Source organism: Pteropus vampyrus, unplaced genomic scaffold (assembly GCF_000151845.1).
Source record: "Pteropus vampyrus isolate Shadow unplaced genomic scaffold, Pvam_2.0 Scaffold90, whole genome shotgun sequence".
NCBI classification, from domain to species: domain Eukaryota; kingdom Metazoa; phylum Chordata; class Mammalia; order Chiroptera; family Pteropodidae; genus Pteropus; species Pteropus vampyrus.
This window is the reverse complement of record NW_011888871.1, coordinates 254760-266422: the sequence shown is the minus strand read 5'-3', so window position 1 is coordinate 266422 and position 11663 is coordinate 254760.

Sequence of the window (11663 nt, the reverse complement as noted above, 5' to 3'; positions counted from 1 at the left end):
CCCGGGCCTTCCCCCCGAGCCACCGACCCCCGCCAGCCCCGCAGCCTTGGGGAAGGACACGCACAGGGCCATCAAATTCAGCATCGATTACATCCTCTCCTCCCCCGACCCCTGTCCGGGGCTCAGGGCGCGCCCCCAGGTGCAGGAGGCGCAGCAAATGAGCCTCCACTTTTGGACAATGTGAGAGGGGGCTGAGGCTGTTTGCATGGGGGCGGCTGGCACCCAATCCGTCTGGGGTCTCCTGGGTGATTTCAGCCTCACCTGTGGCCAAGAAGGGAGGTTCCATCAACATCTCACCAGCGTCCACAGACTTACGCTCAGTGGCGGCACCTGCGTGGGAGAGAAGTCCGTCTTCAGACAGGTCCTCATGGTGCTGCTGGGGCTTCATCCTTTTGGGGAGGGAAAAAAGTTTCCTTGCAGGAAAACCCACGGGATTCCTGTTCGACTTAAAGGTTTCTCTAGCGTTACGGAGGAATTCTGCCCGAGAAAGAAGAACATAGGCTCAGGGTCACGTCCACTTAGAGTCAAGGTAACATTCCGTGACTGGTCTTTGAGCATTTGCTTCATAGACCACTGTACCCCAGAACCCGACGGTGACAGTGAGTGACATTGGTGAGTATCTCCTTAGAGATCAAAGTAATAAAAAGCACAAATGCTGAAGTCAAATACTAACTGACCCCACGAATGGTGCCCCAAGGTTTTGACTGTGTCCCTGTGATGGTGCTGTGATTGGAAGTGACAAATGCATCTTGTGCTGCGAGCAGAAAATATTGGTGATTGTTTAAGAAATCCTATGCACTTTTTTATACATGAAGGAAGGAAGGAAGGAAGGGCAGGAAGGAGGGCGGGCAGGAGGGAGGGAGAGACATGGGGGGTTCAGATGTGAATAACGCAGGGGCAAAGCTCACTTTTCTTGGTTCTTCTGAGAGGGGTCAGGTCCTATCTGGGCAGGTTGCATCCAGCTGGTTTCTGGAGGAAGCAGACATTCCACAGTAGGTGGTTGGCAAACCCCATGAGGCTGTGAGGTGCACACTCAGGAAGTATACAACTGGAGGTGGGTACACTCCATTTGAAATGTAAATCATTTAATTACTGTGTACGGACCGGCATTAAAAACACACACACACGATTATGCGCAGCGAAACTATTTGACCAATCGCATCATTGTTCACCAGCCCAATTTTGCAGAGTTAATTGCTTTCCGTGACTTAATTTGAACATCAGTAAGGCTTACACCTAATCTGATTCACTAGGTGACAATGACTGGCTAATTTTGTAACCGGCAAAAACACACGCAAGGAGGCCAACCATGTCCACTGGCGATTTGTAGTCTTGCCTTATCAAACTCTGAAAAACGAGTTGGGAGTAAATGAAGGCAGGCAGCTGAGCGGGGCAGGTCACGGAAAAGATGGGCTCAGACGTGGCTTCATTTCTGATTCAGAAGATCTGACGTTTCCTTAGAGCACAGATTCCTTCCTCCACCTGTAATCACGGACCGTGTGCACCTGTGGCTGTTCGACACCAGGGGAGAAGGCCGATCCTTAGACCGCTGTGAACGCCTGGCCCCCACAGCAGAGATGCCCACTGGTGACCCGCCTGCTCCCCGCCCGCCAGCGCCCCTCGGCCCGGCCAGGCCCTGCCACCTGCAGCCTCTGCCAACGAGACATCCACCAGGCTCACAAGAGGAGAGAAGCCATGCCTCAAATGGCCCTCCTAAAAGCAGGATGAAGGCCTGTGACAGAGAGGACACCTCTCCTTCACAAACGACAGCTGCCAGAACTCTGCCAGGAATCCGCTGCCCACCAGGCCTGGTGCTGAGCCCCCGATGCCGGCTGTCTGCACGGCAGCCCTGGGAGGTGGGTACTGGGACTCTGATCCCCATTTTACAGATGGGGACCTGCGGGGCAGGGCACGCGGGCCCAGGATGCAGGCATGCAGCTCCGGGGACGGGCTGAGGACACTTCCTCCGTGCTGTGGCTTGTCCTGGCTCCGAATGCGTGTGCACACGTGCGTGTATGCATCGTAGATGTGTGTCATGTGTCTGTCTGCGTTCTTCTTATTTATATCCGTTTGTCGGTTGTGCTAAAAGCATCGTTTTAAATTATGCTAGATATAACTTAGATGGTGACGCGATGCAGGTGGTACTAGCCATAAGTATGTGGCATCTATAGTATCTGAAGATATATTTTTCTGCTACCAAGTGAACAAATAAAATTTGCATTTTATCTTTTGGGTTCTCGCTGTATTCCTGCGTTTCTCTCTGGTGCCTGGAGCCCGAGTGAGGACAGAAAAACCCTTTGCCCTAAATAGACAATCTCCAGAGGCCCCAGCCCTGGACAGAGAGAAACGGCTTTGGAAGGGGACAGGCTTTGATGGGCACCTCCTCCCCACCCCCCATCCTGGCAGACACCTCCTGGCTGCACGAGCAGAGGGGTGTCACCAGCGGCGAGATCTGTGCACTACAAGGTGTAACATTTGTTTTGCAAAGGATATCAATCATGTTTTAAAAGCGAAGGGACATTTTCAATTTGCCAGCGTCTGATATCCTGCGACTTCAGAAAAGCTCGCAGCCCTTCGAGTGAGTGGCATTTAATACCAAGCAACACGGCGGGGTGAGGGCTGGCTCTGACCTATTCAAATGTCGCCGCCACGGCGCAGGCTCGCCCCACGCAATTATAATTAAATGCTGCATGTCTCTCTTGCAAATCCGCTGATTGATCACCGATGCGTACGTTCCCGCCACGTTACCCCGAGCAGATGTCTGCCACACACGGTTATGGATCACCAAGTTCCCATTAACGAGGTTGGGAGGCGCCGCCTGCCGTGTTCGAGTTAGGGGGTGTGTGCGAAGTGCTGCCGTGCCCAGCAAAGTTCCTGCGCTTGGTGGCGTCCAGACCGAGGACCCTTCTCCCAGGCCGCCCAAGGCTGTGGGGAGACCCTCCTCTGGGGAGACCCTCCTCACACAGCTGGCCTGAGCCAGGGGCACCCTCCAGAGCCAGAAGCTGCGGGGCTCTGGGGCCCACCTGGACTCTTCTGGGAGTCATTGGAGAACCCACCCCACCCTGCCTCCCACAGGCACAGGGACAAAACCCAGGACTGCACATGGGCAGCCCTCGAATGCACACCGGCCTCGGATGACACACCGCGCCTGCCCGCGCCGCGGGTCTCCCCGGGGAGGCTGAGGGTGCCCGTGGTCCGACACCTCCTTCTACATCTGGCCTAGGAGTCCTTCCTCTCCTTATTGAGCAGATCCAAGGGCTCTTTGTTCACTCGATCAACGAGCGTTCGTGAGCCCCACGCTAGCTGCTGGGGCGCAGCAGTGAACCAGAGGCGCCGACTGTGTTCCAGCCGGAGCAGCCCCTGAGCAAACGCAGGTCCACGCCCCCATGCGGCTGGGAGCAAGCCCTACACGGGGTGTTGAGATGGGGTCACTCTGGGTGGTGGGGGCGACAATGAGCTCAGAGTGTGGTCGGCAGGGCCCTCCCAGGATGGGCGGGGGCAGCCGTGCCAAGAGGAGAGGGCATTTGGGTGGTGGGGGAGCCAGCAGGAACCCTGTGGGGGGGGGGGCGGTTCGCAGAGTAGACCAGAAGGCCAGTGTGGTTGGGGGGAGGTGCAGAAAGGGAGAAGCGCCTGGGAAGACTCCAGTCTCTTCTCCTAGCCCCCAAGTACAGGCCAAACACCCCATTTCTTTAGCCTTTGAAATTCATCTGCTGCATTTGTATCAGTTTGTCACTTTTTTCCGATGCATGGAAGTCCTGCAGGATCATCACCTCCCATGTTCTGGGGGCTTTACCTTGGTTAATGTGACCTCCATGACAGCTGATTTACTTGTGCACACACACCACACAGCTCCTGTCCCCATCCCACGCCTTCTCCCCAGCCGGTCTCATCCTGTGCTCATGAAACTGAGTTTCGGGACCCATGATACAGACGCAGGCGCCGAGGTAGCATGCAGCTGTCCTCTCTCACAGGCCCAGAGCCTCAGCCCCTTCCAGCAGGTGCTCCATGTGGTGTCAGAACTCAGGTACTTCTCAGCAGCTCCTCCTGCCTCCTCCCGCCAGCTCCAGCACCCTGTGGGCTGGGATGGGGCAGGCATGAAGACGAGACACAGGCTCAGAGAGGCCTCGCAGAGCTGTCACTGCTGAGGCGTCCCGGTGACCGCCAAGGGTGGTCACACCCGCCAGCCTGCAGGCCAAATGCACTCAGACGCCAGAGCCACTCTGCCCACCTGCTGTGGCTGCCATCTGATCTCTGAGCATCAGGGACTCCGAATCCGGGAACGGGACGAGGGTGTGACCCCCATGCAGCCGGATGCCCCCAGCTGCCTTTTGCAGGGTCCACACTCCCAGTCTCCCCCGGGGGTTCAACCCAGGCACAGCCCTGGCAGTCATCACTCCAAGGGGGACCAGGAGAGGCAGAGCGCAGGCCCGCACCTGTAACTGGATTGTGCGCTCAGCCAGATTAACAATCCGCACACATTTGCAAATCACGCGTTCATCCCGTTAAAAATACCAGCCGCATCACGTGTAAAGAGTCTCGTCCGCAGCTTCGCGGTTCTCGACCCAGCTCCTGGGAGCGAAGGCGCGGGGTCTACACGGACGCTCGGCTGCGCGCGGCCGTGGGACTGCGGTTCCCCAGCTGCGGCCACTGCGCTCTGTCCGATGCATCCGCGCGGAGGTTTCTAATGCACAGGGGACGCGCGCTATGCCGCCACTGTTAGCAGCTAAGGAAACGGAGTGGGCGCGTTTGAACTTGGCCCAGCTCCCTTCCACGTTCGTGTTGGATGCAGGCGCCAGAGGAGGCGTCCCCCGTATGACGGCGACCCGCCCGCACGTCATGCAGCCACCCCGTGCCACCCGTCAGCACGCTGGGCCCTGCGCCCTCGCGCCCCGTAGGCGCCTTCTGCGCCCTCCACGTCTAGAACTCACGCGATGCGCGTTCTCAGGAGCCGCCTCGCCCTCCAAACTTGCTCAGCTCCCGGCCCGGACCGAGACCAGACTCGCGGTCTAGTTCTGCAGACACCATGCTGTTTGCTCCTGAGTTTGGGGCAGAAGGAGGAGGAGTGTAGACCGCTCACTCTTCAAACACTCGCGGGGGCTGCTGGGCTCTGTCATGTAACGCCCTCCACCCAGTCATGGACTCACCTGACACCCCTGGGTTCAAGGTGAGCCGCACACACCCATACACGTCACCCCTGGATACTCCAGCACACCTGTCGTAAACTACAGTTTGGTATTTGTTACGGATGTTTTAAAGGTAAAATTCACCTGGAGTGAAATGGACGAATTTTGAGTGTATCCTATGTGAGTTGCAATAAATGCATCAGCTTGTGGCCCCAAAGCCAGGGAAGACACAGAATACTACGTAACTCCAAAAGTCCCCAGCCCGTCCCGACCCCAGCCCCGAGCCGAGCTCTGTTCTGAACTTTTCCTCAGCAGAGAGGTCTCGCATGTCCTAGAACTTCACGACACCTGTTTGTTGGGGAGGGGTCGACAGTCAGCACATTTATACACCCCTCGGCAGCCTGTTCCTTCCGAGGGCAGACCGGTATTTTGCCCATTTTATTGAGCTTCCGTCTTTTTATTACTGGGCCGTAGGAGTTCCGTATATACTCCTGATAAAGTGCTCCATCAGATACACGTTTTACTCATTTTTTCTTCCAATCTGTCTTTTGCCTCTTCGTTATATAGGTGACACATTGATGAGAAGGATTTTTAGTCTGATAAAGTCTGAGTTTTCCAAAATTCTCATGGCTATTTCTCTCCTGCCTCCGAGTTACAAAGACGCCACGCCGCCCTCTGTGAGGAAGCGTCGGAGTTTCAGATTTGACACTTAGCTGTACGCTGCGTCCTGCACATCGAGTTGGGACGTGGCATCAGAAAGGGGCGTTTGCTCCTCCCACCTCGTCCTAGCACCATGAACTGAAAAGACCCCTCTCCTCCGGGTCTGCTTTGAGGTCCTTGTCGGAAATCCGTGGTCCGTGTGTGGGCACCTGTTCCCAAACTCCCTCTCCTGCTCCGTCGATTGCTTGTCTGTCCCGGCCCCACCCTCTGTGACAGGCGCGGACGGCAGGGAGCGGCAAGTGCCACTCGCTGTTCCTTTTCAAAGCTGTTTGGCTCCCCGAGGTCCTTTGCGATTCCGAACACATCAGAATCAGTTTGTGCGTTTCCATCAGAAAACCCGCTGGGACTGCAGTTGGGATGTCGTGAGAGCCACAGGTGGGCCGCGGGAAGCCTCCCATCTTGACGAGAAGTTCGTATTTTTGGTGCTATTGTAAATCGTGTTTTTTAAATTGCAATTTTTGATTGTTTGTTGGGAGGGTCCAGAAATACCATTAATTTTTGTATGTTGTTGCTCTTGTATTCTGCGACCTTGCTCAACTCATTCGTTAGTCGTCACGGCTTTTTCGTAGCGTCCATTAGATTTTCTACACAGATGATTGTGTCTTCTGTGAATAAACACAGGGCCTCGAACAGACAGCTGGACGCGAATGCTCATGGCAGCAAAACTCACAACAGCCAGAAAGTGGAAACAAACCAAAAGTCCACCGAGGGACCAACGGATGAGCGCAACGTAGCGAACCTGCGCAACCGAACGCCGTGAAAAAGAATGCCACGCTCACACACACCGCGACGTGGCCGAGCCTGGGAAAGGTGCTCAGTGAGAGGAGCTGCTCACAAAGGCCACGCAGGGTGTGACTGTTTGTATGAAATGTCCAGAACAGGCAAACGCACAGGGGCGGAGAGCAGCCGAGCGGGGGCCAAGCTGGGGCGGGACGGAGAGAGACCGCAGGGGGCGGGGGCGTCTCTGGGGCGTCTGGGCTTAGATGGTGGCTCAACCTTGTGAATCTACCCCGAATCCCCGACGTGCACACTTTTAAATAGTGACGTGTATGGTCTGCGGATTGTGTCTTCATTTTAAAACGGCCCGCACGCACGCACGCACGCACGCACACGCACACCCTAACCCAGACGAAACCCCCGCCATAGAAAGTGTGAGCGTGTCAGTCTCGGAGCTGCAGCTTCCTTATGCCTGGAACGGGCCGTAACCCTGACTCACAGGCTGCTGTGCCAATCAAGTGAGATAAGGCAGGGAACACCCTGGTCGCCGTGCCAAATAACCGAGATAGCGCATGCAATGTGACACGAAACTGGGAAAGTGTGGCCATGTAAAAACGTCACCTGGCCGGGTTCCCATCACACCTGTGTGTGATTTGGGCCTGACACCTGGCAGTCGGCCTTGATCCTGCCTTGCCTTCGCCCCGCGGCAGCTCCTACGGCCTTTAGGCCGAAAGGGCGCAGCGACTTCCTACCGCCTTCCCTCCTGAGCCCTCCGTCCGGCCACCACCCAGCTCTCCTGAAGGCCGCGTGTCCAGCCTGCTCCCTACTCCAGCCACTCTCCCCCCTGCAGCCAGAGTGGGACTCTGGGAATCCCACTCAGCCTGCTTCTCACGCCCCTAGAATAAAGCTCACCTCTGCACCACAGCCCCTGGGAGGCTGGGGTCTGCTCCCCGCACCCCACTTCCTCCTCCCTCTCCCTGCCCCTCCCCCACTGGCTGGGCTGCAGTTACCTCCTGGTTGCTCCTGCCCAGGGCCTTTGCACCACTGTTCCTGGCCAGGAATGACCTCCACTCACACGCCCCCCTGTCCAGGCCACCCACCCAGAGCACCAACCCAAGTCACTGCCAACTTGTTCACCTTGTTGTAAACTGCATTTCCCGCTGTGGGAGACACTGTCGCATTATGCTCTGCGATGTTGTGGGGTATTAATTACGTTAGGATTTCTTGGCGTTTGTTTCTTGTGTATCCGCCTGACCACCAGCACACGAGCTCCGCCCCCGACCTGGCCTCTCCTCTCCCAGTGCTAAGTGAGCCCACAAGAAGACTGCTCCCCGGAAGCACTACCGCGGCCTCTCCAGCCCCATGTTCCCCGACTGTAAACCCAAGGGTGCAGCTCTTGGGTGAACTGCCCTCCCTAGCTCTCCAGGTGCAGTGCAGGTGTGTCCACGTCACAGACAGCAATGTACTGGTCAGGGGCTCTCTAGGTGCAGAAGCTGAGCCCTTCATCCCCACGCTCTCCCCACGGACCTCCACCGTCCCGGCCTCAGGGTGCCTAAAGCTCCTGGGTTCTGTGGGCCTTCCAGGGACACGCACCGCACCTGCACCTCCTACCGGTAAGGCCCAGAGGGTGCAGGCACGCGCTGCGCCACCAGGTGGCAGCAGAGCGCCAGGGATGGGCCGGTCCGCGAGCCTGGAGCCTGGCGGCCAGGCTGGGCCTGAGAGTGAAGATCCGGGCCCCGCCCAGGCCCCGCCCCTTCAAGTCACGCCCCCACGAGCCCAGGCCCCGCCCCCGCAGCCTGACCAGCGCCCAGGTTTGGGGTCCAGGGTCTTGAGACATCCTAAAATGAAATCCGTGCAGTGGATGGTGGGGTTGGGGCGAGGTGGGGGGCAGCGGGGTGTCTGCCCGGAGAGCTGATGTACGCACAGCCAGGCCTCCCCTAAGCGCCCGACGGTCACTCTGTCATTTAATCATTTCGCGATGGCCGGCCTACAGAGGACACGGACACCTAGAGAACATCCAGATCACGGACGGAAACGGCACGGAGCGTGGGCTGAGCCGTGCGGGGCCATGCCGGGACCCGTGGTTCGAGCTGGCCCGGCGTGGACACCCCCATGGGCTCACTGCACACAGGTCTGCTTCAGCCTGAGCTGAGACACGATGACCCCCAGGGCCGGGTGGGCTCTGACACCCACTCCCAGGCTCTCTGGCCAGACAAAGCTCCTCCCCACTTCCTCCCACCACCTCCACTGTGATGGGGGGGCCTGGGGGACAGTTGTCCAGTGGGACTGCAAGGGGACCGGCCCTGAGAGGCAGACATGGGAGTCAGACCTACATGTTCAGCTCCTGTTTGCCCTGATGTCGCCCTTCCCCTGTCCATCCCCAAATACCCTTGTAGGGTCTCTGAGCAAACTCAAAGCCCAGTCTCTGGGGTCACTCCCATCCTGTCTGAGGAGGGGTCTTACTCAGGCCCCAGGCCAAGACTCTGAGCTGCTGCCCTTGAGGGGGACCCTAGGAGGTCTCAAACTGGTACCCCACGTGTCCCTTTAAGGGATCCGTGGTTGGGAAAGTCACAGACTGATTCTAACCTGCCCCTTCACACAGACGTCCTCCGGCATGGAAGGCAGAATTTCTATGAAATCCTATTTACAAAACAGGAATGTTGAAGAAATTTTGAACCTGGGTGGGGCTGCTTGGGGTTGTGTCCCCAGATCCTTGTTGGGGGCACACTTTTAATGTCCTCTTGTTTTAAAGCTGTGCTCATAGAGATGTTTGAGAAAGTCCATGGAAAGCTGCCGTCAGCCACTAACACCGTAGTTAGAGTGAGTAAGAGTGAACTTGCCAGGATTCCGGAGGGGTAGCGGTGCCTGTATGGGCAGGATGCCAATAGCTGCAGGGTGGGGCGCAGGGCTGTCCCAGCTGTGACACACTGGCCTCGCGTGCTCGGGGGATGGCCCTGTGGGGGAGCATCGCATGTGCCCTCACACCTCACTCAGCGTCCCCCCCGCCTACTCGGAGCCAGGTCCCACCTGTGACGACCAGAGGATATGAAAGGATCATTTCTACGAGGGAAAATCATGACTATCGTGCACACAGAACGTGTCAAAGATTTTACCGAACTCATTGCTTAACGAGGAGACCCGTAACATGCCAGAGCTGGCTCACGGAGAATTCAAAATGCCGCACACAGTAGATAGGAAATGAAGAACCCCGAGCAAATTCACTGAAGATGCAGTTCTACCCCCGGGGCAGGCATCCGGTTCATTCCGGCAGGCGAAACGCACTCCATTCCTGCGGCACGAATCCTGTGCATCGTTGCTGGTTTTCGGTAAAACAGCGCACGTGAAAGGCAGAGGTGGCCCAGAGTGTGTGCCAGGCAGGACGGTTTCAGTCTGTCAGCAAAGCTCCTGCGTAGTCCAGACCACGGGCTTGCCCCGTCGCGTCCAGCGCAAAAGGCGCCGCAGCCCCGCTGTCCGCCCCCCTCTGCCACCTCCTCGGCTGCCGGGTCTCCCACGCTGCCTCTGGGAGCAGCTGGCTGCTGTGCCGAGTGTCGTGTTGACCGGAGGGTCCTGACTCAGCTGTTTACTAGCTGTGTGGTCTTGAGAGCCACCATCCCGCGCCTGGATCCGCACAGCCGCCGAGCAGAGTGGCAAAGAGCTGCCCGCCTTGGGGACGCGCAGAACCACGAGCTCCGGGGGAGGGTGGCTCGGACTGGGTCCTCTGCCTCTTGCAGCCCAGTGCGCCCAGCTGACGCACTTCCCCTGTCTGCAGCTCCAGCCGGGTTCCGTCTCTGTGCCTGTTGTCCTGGATGCTCCAGGCATGGGGTGGCTACCTGTCCGGTGCGCTCTGTACTGTAGCCTGTGCAGCTACCCACCGCTCTGCCCTCAGCAACTGGCACTTAGAGCCAAGCCAGGAAGGCCTCCTGGAGGTGGCGCTGCCCGAGGCAGGGCGGTTCATTCTCGCGGGAAACCGGGCGCCAGTTACTATCTGCCATCCGCAGACCTGGGACCTGCGCCCCAACGTGCTGTCCAGCGGTCATCACAGTAGCTTGGTGGAAGACAGAGCCAGCAGTGGGCACGGCTGGCCGCAGCGCAGGGGGCTTGCCTGGCTGCGGGCACTGGAGTTTTCCCTGTACTGATTTTCTCTCCTCCGAACCTCTAGAATATACAGGCTGAACCCTCCAGGGGCAGGGGAGCTCCAGACGGAACATGTGTGGAGAGCACGGCGGGCCCCGCAGGCCCCGGGGCACCCCGATGCCACATCACCAGCTGGCAGGGGGCCCCGGGTCCTCCTTACACGCAGCTCCCGCCTGATCGCCAGCCTGGGCCCCGAGCTTTGAAACACCTGGAACGCACGTGTGGTGTTGACCGGAGGGTCCTGACTCAGCTGTTTACTAGCTGTGTGGTCTTGAGAGCCACCATCCCGCGCCTGGATCCGCACAGCCGCCGAGCAGAGTGGCAAAGAGCTGCCCGCCTTGGGGACGCGCAGAACCACGAGCTCCGGGGGAGGGTGGCTCGGACTGGGTCCTCTGCCTCTTGCAGCCCAGTGCGCCCAGCTGACGCACTTCCCCTGTCTGCAGCTCCAGCCGGGTTCCATCTCTGTGCCTGTTGTCCTGGACGCTTCGGGCATGGGGTGGCTACCTGTCCGGTGCGCTCTGTACTGTAGCCTGTGCAGCCACGCACCCCTCTGCCCTCTGCAACTGGCACTTAGAGCCAAGCCAGGAAGGCCTCCTGGAGGTGGCGCTGCCCGAGGCAGGGCGGTTCATTCTCGTGGGAAACCGGGCGCCAGTGACTATCTGCCATCCGCAGACCTGGGACCTGCGCCCCGACGTGCTGTCCAGCGGTCATCACAGTAGCTTGGCGGAAGACAGAGCCAGCAGTGGGCACGGCTGGCCGCAGCGCAGGGGGCTTGCCTGGCTGCGGGCACCGGAGTTTTCCCTGTACTGATTTTCTCTCCTGCGAACCTCTAGAATACACAGGCTGAACCCTCCAGCCGCCGGTGAGGGGCGGGGGAGCTCCAGACGGAACACGTGTGGAGAGCACGGCAGGCCCCGCAGGCCCCAGGGCACCCCGATGCCACATCACCAGCTGGCAGGGGGCCCCGGG